The following is a 10,737-nucleotide window of genomic DNA, read 5'->3' on the forward strand; positions in this document are numbered from 1 at the left end:
GATTTATAACATTAATCGATCCTTCTTGACTACATCTAGTCGCACGCGTACTATTGGTTGAGAAGTATATTGTTAAAGAGTACGAAGAGCAGAACATGTAATATACTACATGCATTATAAATAACGAATGATAGGTGATTTTAGCTCATAAAAGCTTACAATTCTCATTATTTTCAACAAGTAATTTGTAAATAATATAAACTAAAGTGTTTTTATTAAACGTGTTTAAATTACAAGAGAGAAGACGATGGAGGAACAACGCATCTCACGAGCTTTTAAGGTGTAAATTTGGGAAAATAAACGTGTCAAGGAGTGATCTTACTTGTTTGAGTATCTCCATAACAGAATGTGGTTTATACTCTTCGCTTATTGCCTGTGTGAATCTCCAAAGGATGATAATGGTGTACACTACTGAATGGGAGCATAATACAATAAAGAAGTCGACACTCGACATACAAATCGATTGTGATTAAAGTGGGGTATATATATATGGTTCGCATATAACCATCTCCAATACAGTTTAAAATAGGAAATTCCAAGATATGTCTTGAAATAATTAAAGGAAGTTCATCTGTATTCTTTCTCTCCTCCATGAAGATGTTAGCTTATTAATTTTGCATACATTAAGCGTATGAAGCACGAATGGCAATTACATTAAAATAATATTATTATAGAAGCTCATAGTACATTAATATTATAAAATTTTGACACGCAATTTACTTTAATTCGTGTAAATATTTAGAACAAGGCAATAACTTTAATCATATATGACATTTAGTGAATTATATTTCGTAATTTAATTGTCTGTTATAGGGACGATTTCGTTCCTATTTATAAAATTAAGTTTTTCACGTGTTTATACATCCTTTTTCCCCCTCATTCTTTTTTTATTTCAGTTAGCCATCATCTCTTTCTCACCGTATTTGTCACGATAAGAAAATCTTTCCGCCAAACGACACGAACTCGACAGCGTAAGTTTTTATAATCGATAAGAATTTCGACACTCCCCAAACCACACACACACACACACACACACACACACACACACACACACACACACACACACAGACAACACAACCTCGTCCACGTGACATATGCGCCGCAACTTGTGTCTGTCGGAGAGAACAATACGATTCGCCAGACGGCGCTGATGACCCGACACTAGTGTTCGGTGCAACACAAGAGTTTCATTCGGCTCTCCGAGCGTATTGTGGACGGACGTGCACTGTACTTTACCTCTATATATATATATATATAGTGTCATCTACGCTGTACGTTGGATATTTTACGAATTTTCTTATTGGATGTCAATCTTAGTAAGTGTATTTTAATATTGTTATCGTATAGTAAATTATCTCTGTTACTCCACACGTATTTCGTCGATGATAATACTAATTAATTTTATGTGTCGAGTTACTAGTTTAACGTTATAACGACTGTATAATTTTACTGGTTATTAATTAACAGTTTTATTATTTTTATTTTCTTTCGTGTGTACGCCTTGTTTCTCTTGTATTAAATATTTATAAGGGGAGAAGAAAAATAAGCGTGTTTTTTTTTATGTGTTTACAAGGAAAATATTAGTTTTATTTACGTTAAGTGAAGGACATTAAAGTAACTTCTGTCAGTTTTTCGGAGTTTTCGAACAATGTGTAAATAAAATAAAACGAATAAAACGTAACTGAGTAGTGTGTTTAGGGTTAAATTTGTACATTCTCCAAACAAGCTGCAGCTTTAGGGTACATTATCAGTGTATAAGTTAGAGCCTCACTTTTTTTTACGTGTATTATATATAGAGGAAAAGCTTGCAATAGGTGAGGCCCACTGGTTTAAGTCCAGCTCTAAGTGTATAATATAACAATTCGAATCGTTCGTTATTTTTTACTGTAAGAAAACGAATTGTATTATGCAAATTAATCTTCGCTCACGCGCGGTTTCTGTTGTTAATAATTTAAAATCAGAATATTTACTTAATTCCTTCATAATTAATTAATGTAATTAGTGGGTTTGATGTAGCGCTACTTAATCTCACGACTTTCAAACTTGCACTGTAAATTCAAGCAATACCCCGTTATTACGTAGGCCCACGATTCTTGCTGTTTCAGGTACTTCGGTTTAGCGCCATACACGATTTAATGCCTCGGTTAAACAAATGGTTGTACAGTGAGTAGATTAAACTATAGAACACTGGTCGCGGGTTCGCACCTTGCTAACACGCTGGAGTTTTCCAGGTTTTCTTCACGTGTCTCACACCTGAAAGGGCCAAGTTTTCTACGCAATTATTCAAGTGTTTCGTAGCCTTATTCCACGAATCCAACCCAATCCCTCTATAAAACGGAAATTTGTATACCTGTGTGTCCGTTTTAGACAGGTTTCACTGAATTTCTCTCGTAATCCCGATAGTATTATATAGTTATTAGTTTATAAGTATTAACTACATAAATAAATGAAATAAAAATAAGTCTTCCGGCCCCACGTGTCAAAGGTTAAATTAAATTGCCCATTAGACATCATTTAATGGCCATCGATTCGTTTTATTTGTCATTAAATTAACTAAAAATCCGCCATGAATTAATGAACGTCTTTGATATTCTAATTAATTCCATCTTAAGAGGGTGTTCGGATGCAATATTATAAGTTTAATTAATGTTACGCTTGTTACGCTTATTAAAAATATGAGTTATGTCTTGTTTAGTTAGTTACTGACTAAATTACGCATGTAACATGCATAATTAATGTGTTGCATTTTAATTTAACACCATTTTTGTATGCTGTACTTCGAAAGAAGCGCGTACAAAAAACGTTAAAAATTGTTACATAAATCTAATTAAAATTCCATAAGAATCCTTAGAAATAATTTCATTTCATTTCTTTAATTTTAAATAAATTATGCACGTTTGTTTGTCTGTCAACTGCCAACATTCGTTATCTTTCTCTCTGCTAGAAATCGTATAAGATATCCAGTTATTAATAAAAAAGAATTATTTTAATAATAATAAATTAAGGTTTAATACATCAAAACCTGTGTAAGCCGGAATAGCGTGGTACCGAATATACTTTTTTTCTGGTTTGGCAGTGTTATTTTTAACGTAAAAAAATTCGTTTCGTTTCTAAGAATTGTGTCCGTTTAGACAGGTTTACGTGTTATTCGGGTTCCGTTTTAAACAGGTTTTATTGTACTTATTTATATTGATTTTTATTTTCGATTCGGTGATAAATATTTACTCGGAATTCCAAATTTTAATAGTCTCGTGAAATGTTTAAAATACAGTCGAACCTCCCACGACGGCCACCTGTAAACAACGGCCTTTTTTTCAGGAACATCTTTTGTACAAAGCTGCTCATAAAATAATTATCCAAACATCGGGCACCTCCAAACAACGGCCATCTTTTAGTGGCTGTCGTTTTAAAGGTCTCTATACTGTTCAGTACATAATATACAGTCGCCATTGTTAAATTTCCTCCGAAATTGGCACTAAATCGAATGTGGCACTAAATCTAAGGACTCCGAATAATAACAATTATATAAAACAATGATGTGTACACAAAGGTTTTCAAGTAACGTAACAATGTCCTTTGCAACACAGGTGTTTTTATAACAATGGACCCATTTTTGGTGCTGTATGAGGGTGGGGCTTTATAGGATATCGCTATATCGAGGTGCACTAATTTCAAATCATATCCTTCTATGCAATTATATAAAACTTTGATTTTTTTTCGTGAAAAAAACGAGGCATGGCTTCGATCGATGCCATGCTTCAAGATCTTGTCCTTGACCTACTTGGCAGATACCTTCAAGTGAAAAGTGCTCTTCCAAACTGTGCCACAACACAACGAGCATTTCAGACATTTTAATGATCCATTTTCTCTATAATCTATTGATTGGGTCATTGATTATCTCTAGACAAATGTACCTTCAAAAGGCACATTTTTAAAGGCATAAACGAAAGAATTCCTTGTTATAAATTTGACAGTTTTTCTATGTGTTTGAGGAGGGGATCATACTTTTATTCACATAATTTCAAGCTTAATAACTCCTGTGCCCTTAGTTGTAAATTTCTGAAATTTTGCAGGGTGGTTTGTGTATTAGGGTCCTTGATGCCATTAAATTTTGATGGTTAAAGATCGAGGGGGTAGGGAGATATACGGAGTCAGGTTTCGTATCTGGAGTAGGGTAGGGCTTAATGAAGATTTCACTCGCTATTTCCATTTAATCTTTTTTTTTAATGGAAACAAAGAAAATCTCTGTCCTAACGACTGTTTTTCTATTTATCATGAAATCTATTATGGTAATCGGAGTGAAATCTTTCTCCTCTTCTCGCAATGATTCTTTTCCTTGACAAAACACTGAATTTCTTGATGATCCAATACGTTGTTTGTTGTGTTTTAAACCTGAATTTCTTTCATCTTGTCCTTTTTAAGAGTAAATTTATTGGAAATTATGAAAGATCATGTAAATCTCATCACTCTCTCTTTGTATCGATGCTAAAAATCGTGAAAAAGATTCAATTTGAAATGAAATTCTAATGCATTTTATTCCGAATTTTATCCAAAATCTAATGGGTTACGATTCTGAAATGATATTTTTGCCATTGCAACTGATTGGTACCATCAAACTGTATGTTGTCAAACCTCTTAACAACGGAAACTGACTGGAACATAAAGAAATGGCCGTTATTTTTGAGGTTTTCTTGTGTGCATTTCAAAGAGAAACATTCTTGAAGTTTAGAGAGGGCCATCATTGAAGGTTCGAGTATATAGAACTTCTGTTTATGAATTTGTGCAGTTTGAAAAGACGAGAAAACTGCTTTTCTTTAACTCTATCGCTCTGGAGTATCCGAAATCGAATCTGAACAGGCAACCGCAGGAACATTTTGGAGTGTGGCTTATCCTGGATATGGGGCCTGACCGAATCCCCTATTAAAAAAGGCCTTCTAAAAATATTTTCGTGTAAATAGTCAGCATTCGTCACGTGTTAACTCTGTTCGAATAGGGGTCAGTTTCTTTACGTGCTCAACACCTAAATAAGAGTCTATTTCCCATAGTTTTCTTCATGTGTCTAACGGGGGTCAGTTTCCTGAAGAAAGACATGTACCAATCCAATCTCTCTTTACATAATATAAAGAAAAAAAGAGAAGAAAAAGAAAGCTTCGATTTTTGATTGTAGACTTTTTAACTCTGTGTTATCGGAAGAATCCGTAACATGAATTTTATACATTCTATATCAATAATTTTATAAATTCTCGATATAACTATGATAAATTTATTATGAACGAATCCTTCGAATATTCGATTTTACGATATTTTAGACTGGTCAAATTGATGGTTACAAGAGGAAAAGATGCAGAAGATATACTCCGTTGCTATAGTTACCGGATGATGGACCGAATCGATCTTCTCTTCAAACTGAAATGTTGAAATTTCTATGTATAAGTTCTATATTTTCTACTTTAAAATAGAAGTGAATGCGTTAGAAATATCTTTTAAGTGTTACAGAATTCAAATTTAATTCCAAAATTTCCATTCCGTTTGAATTTCATGCAATATAATTTACCGAAATCTTATATTTTATAGAAGATTTTTATATTTTTTAGAATTATTTCTAATGAGGAATTTTTAAAACCATGTAAGAAATTGATTTCTTAATGAATATTTTTTGTTTTCTGGTTGAAACTCCTATATAAAGGCTCGTTTTCCATTAAAATAACTAAACAGGGACCACAGATTCCCATTGAAATATCTAAATAGAGTCCCGTTTTCCATTGAAAGTCTTTCTGTCAGACACTACCCAGTTACTATAGATAGAACGTCCACGTGTTGCGTTGACACTTCCCTAGTTAAAGAAGAATCTGTTCAGGTATACCGGACAGGTACACCTGAATATACCTGAACGTTTGGATGAAAAAAAACTCGACAGTTCATAGTTATCCACACGTTCAGGTATATCGGAAAGGGCACACCTGTGTTCAGGTTTATCTGTCAGGTATGTCGATACAAGATCACTCGTCTTAAGAAGCTATTGTAGTAATTATTTTTGAATGTCTCAATGTATATATGGAATGTTTAATCATAATTACGAGTTATATACAATACCCGAAATAATAATTAGATTATAAACTTGCGAATAATTTGGAAAAGGAAAGGAATTCATCTCATGGAATAAGTATTAGCAATTAATTATAATTAAAATCGAAACTTTGTACGTAATTAGAGTAATTATTCTTCGTTTGATACCGCAAAGTATTACTATTAATATGCTCCAATGGAGCGAAATGAGATTACCGTTACGGAAGAAATATTTGCTAGAGATCAAATCTATGAAATATTTAAACGAATCGACATTTTGAAAATTACCTTTGTATTGTTTAGTGTAGGTAAAGGAGATTTAAGCTTTTATTCTTTGTGTTTGAACAAAAGTAATTAATAATTCGATACAACTTTTCTACTTAATCTCCATTTACCTTTTACTTACCAGTGCGGAGAGGATGAAACCACTGACCATCAGTCGTGGGTTCGAACCTGACTAACAGACTGACACTAGGAGTTTACGGGTTAGGCACGGTTGCTTGTGTATTGGATTTCATTACTCTATCAATTTAATTTAATTTAATATTAGTATAAATCAAAATTAAACGAAGGAAAGACCTTTTTTTTTTAATGGAAAACTATTTATTTTTTCAAAGTTTTCTTTAGAAACTAATTTAACTTTAGTGTTTACTCGAGTGCCTTTATAACCCACCTCAATTTAAAATTTTCCATATATTTTTCTTCACGTTTTTCATAAAGTCTAGAGAACTGGAAGAGTTTTCTTATATAAACAACTTGGATTTTTCCACCTGTATATTATCGAAATTAAATTTTCCGATAGTAAACATCATTTCCATCATTTTAAATTTTTAATAGGAATTTCAAATGAAAAAAAAGTAATCGTACGAGTGTTTAAACTCCTTTAAATTCTGTTATATACAATGAAACCTGTGCGAGAAACGTAAAAAAAAATGGTCCTTGTTGGAATCCATTTTGTATGTACAAGTCGATCCCCCTATAACACTGTTGATTATTCCGTTTTATATGAATTCCATGTTGTACGAGTCACTTAGATTTTACAAATACGTGAGCCGTTCACAGCCCGGCACGCGTATTTGTAAAATCTAAGTGACTCGTACAACATGGAATTCATATAAAACNTTGTACGAGTCACTTAGATTTTACAAATACGTGTGCCGGGCTGTGAACGGCTCACGTATTTGTGAAATCTAAGTGACTCGTACAACATGGAATTCATATAACACGGAATTATCTACAGTGTTATAGGTGGTCTACTGTACCAAGAAGGATGCCTCACTGGAGGACATTCTATGAAAGGGTGTCCCTATTTAGGTGTTAGACACGTGAAGAAAATTCTACGTAGTCAGGTGCGAACCCACGACTACCAGTATTCAGTGGATGATACCGCATCAATTTATTCAAATTTAACACACACTAAAGGGCTAATATACTTATAAAGCACTTTCTTGATGGTAATGTATTATCAATTTAACCTTAAACGTTAATTTTTAAGTGTCAAGTGTACAGAGTGTGTTTATGTTTCAACCGGGCTTCGCATACACGTTTTACAGAGAATAATTTTAATATATTTAGAGAAGAACCCTTTTATTGATTATGTTTTTCGAGATGAGTGTAAAAAGGGCGAGATAACCCCTAAAACAATATTAAAATACAACGTCATTGGGCTTAGGTATGTCGTCAAAGTTTCATCTATTTAATTACAAGTGAATGAAATTCGAGGACGTTTACAGAAATTTCATTAAATTTTCTGGATTAAATTCATTTTTATTATTTAAAAACGCTGAAATTTAAGTTAAATATTACAAAATAAGCACTTCTATCGATTAATTTTTTAGTCTTTTGGTGTAAAATAAAGTGTTTGTTACTCGTAAATGTGAAATCGTTAGAAGAGGAGCAACAGAAAATGTGACGATTTCCTTCATTAAGTGATAAGAAGTGCAACGAAAAAAAACACAAGGGGGAAAGAAACGTAATTTCGAGGAAGAGGATACATTTTATTGAATAAATACTTCGAAGTAGCAAAGATAAATATTAAAATGAATGTTTAAAAACTTCAGTACTTGCAGCACTTTTTTTTTTCGTAAGTAAAAGCGTGTTATCGTTTCCATTTTCTAAGAACTTACTGCATTTTTCTTTCGTTATAAATAGAAAGAAAATATATTCGTTATATTCGACGAAATTTTCGCTGATTTTATTTAAAGTAAAACACTTATTGATTATTTAAATTAAAATTATTTAAATATTTACGTAAACAATGTTAAAATCGATTTTTTTTCTTATCAAATGCTTTTTCAAGTGTATTAAATTTTCTTCTATATTAAACAGTGAAATTCGAGAAAATTCAATTGTTAACAGTAAAAAACGAAACGAAAATGTTCGATAAAATGCAATAAAAGTATATAGAAAGACAATAGTATACTGAAGTGAAGGGAGAAAAGAATATGATTAAACAAGAGAGAAACACCAAAGTAACCTGGAAAGATCAAAATAAGTTAATTTTATTAAATTAAAATGTCAAAAAGTACTAAATTAACTTGAAAATTTGGCTTTCTAGCCAAATTTTCAGGTTAATTTTATACTTTTTGACAACTTACACACAAAGAAAAGCTCCTTTCTTCTGTACAGAATGTTTATTCTAACACATCGATAATTAATTATGCATAATGGAATTCTGAAAAAAAATTAAAATATAATTATATAATTTTATAAATTTAAGATAATTAAAACATTTTATTTTTAATTTCAGAAAATTCTTCGTGTTCGTGTGTCAAAAGTATAATTAACAAAGAACAATAATTATTCAGAAGAAACCACTTAAAAGTAGGTATTGTTTGTTCTAATGTTAATAAAATTTACTAATACAACATAATACTACATTCAAAGTTTACTATTCCTCTGCAGTGTTACCCTTCCCCAGAGTAATCTATTAAAGAAAAGCCTTTAAAATACTCGAAAATATAAAAGGGTGATGCAAATTCTAGTCATAAATTTTTAAAAAAAATTCAAATATTATTTTAAATTACATTTAAAAATTGGGCTTTTTTTAAAAGAAATAATAAGTGAAATATACTTCTAAGTAATGTTTAATACACGAGCTAATAAATGAAGTGATATTCCCTGATCATAATCAACTCTTCTTGTTATAAATTAAGCATTAAAGGCTTCAAAATTTAAAAAAAAAAGAGCTTCCAAAAACTATTTTTATCTACAAAAAACTCAATTGGTAATGCGTTATAATTGCTTCCATACTGAAGTATTAAGCACCAAGTTCTATAAATTGCCTGCAACAGCTGCCCATAATGGCAATTCTTCCCTCGTGCATCACCTCAATTTATCTTAATGCATCGTATAAATTCTTTGATTCTTTATTCTTGTTTGATTTATATCCTTAAATTCATTCAATTTTATATAACTAATTTCTTGCGTACTTTGAAAAAATGTCATAGAATATTAAATTAACGCATTTCTTTTACGACGTGCCCACCAATGGCCCTGTAAATAACATTACTAAACACCGGTCGTGGGTTCGAACCCAATACAGGACTAGCCTCTAGTTGTCTAGCATCTATATAGCGACCAGTTTCCCATATAATCTTCTGTGAAGTGCCTCCAAAAAGGTTTTATACTGCACCCCCGTTAGCATATGAAGTAGTATAAATAACAATTCACACTGAAGTAAAAGAAACTTTCATTAGAAGAGATAACAAATATATGTCCTGTGTTACGTTTTAATGTATACGAACGTTGTAAATTTACTTTAACCATAAATTATGCCTTAGTTAAAGGAAAAAGTGAAGATGAAAGGTAAAGAAGTGTTAATAAATATTAAAAAGGAGAGATATTTTACATAGGTTAGATGATAAACTGTGATTTTTATGTGTAGTTGATATACTGCATCACTTATAAACAATAAATTTAAGTACTATATAAGGTAGAGGTATGATGAGTTACTGGAGTAATGCTTATTGTTGGTTAGCTGGAAATTAATGAAGAGCAAGAATTATTCAAACACTCCAGGAATTGCTAATGATATAATTTACTGTGCTAATTAAATTCAAATGAAATCTGTGTAACAATTTTTCTTTTTTCTATACAAAATAATGAAGTAATGACTCATTTGCCTAATCTAATTCTAGTTAAGATTGAATCTTTAATGCTTACTTGTCATGCGATGAATGCTGAATAAATATATTTTTCACGATTAAATAAGAATTAAACGTAACATCAATACGAACCCACTAGCGGCCGAGTGGATAAAAACCACTGAACGCAGGTCGTGGGTTCGAACCTTCATGCGAAAAGTATCGTCGCGTGGAGTCTTTCGATGTTAAAAAATGTTCTCCGTTACTTATAAATTGTCAAGAATAATAATAATGTTTATTACACGCAATTGGTTTATTTAAATTTAAATCGTCCAATGATACGAATCCATTTCAAAATTAAAAAAAAAAAAACGACTTTTATTATTTCTTGTCCGTTATTCTAGTAGAAAAGAAAGGAAAATACTTTAAAAATTGCTAAATTTTTAGATTAATTCAAGATTACGTGGAAAAATATTCAAAAAAAAAAATCTAAAACTAATGTTGCGATTTCAAGCAGAGTTCTTTAATTGGTTTTTATATGGGGGTCCTGCTGGAGAAGAGGCTTCTTCGTCTCAGTAGGACCGGG

General features: G+C 31.6%; 1 protein-coding gene across 2 annotated transcripts in view; it reads left to right on the forward strand.

Annotated features, from left to right (window-relative positions):
• Positions 1-1,297: 1,297 nt before the first annotated feature.
• LOC111620969 (alpha-1,3-mannosyl-glycoprotein 4-beta-N-acetylglucosaminyltransferase B-like) overlaps positions 1,298-10,737 on the forward strand; it is a 171,390-nt gene continuing 161,950 nt past the window's right edge. The window contains exon 1 of one of the 2 annotated variants that reach the window (XM_023364044.1): positions 1,298-1,316. The gene's annotated coding sequence lies outside the window, so the exon portion shown is untranslated. Of the gene's footprint in view, positions 1,317-8,815; positions 8,890-10,737 lie in introns of those variants that run through there. The other variant, XM_023363333.1, reaches the window with a different exon arrangement.

The sequence above is a fragment of the Centruroides sculpturatus genome, unplaced genomic scaffold (assembly GCF_000671375.1).
Source record: "Centruroides sculpturatus isolate CEXI.00-Female unplaced genomic scaffold, Cexi_2.0 scaffold146, whole genome shotgun sequence".
Lineage (NCBI taxonomy): Eukaryota > Metazoa > Arthropoda > Arachnida > Scorpiones > Buthidae > Centruroides > Centruroides sculpturatus.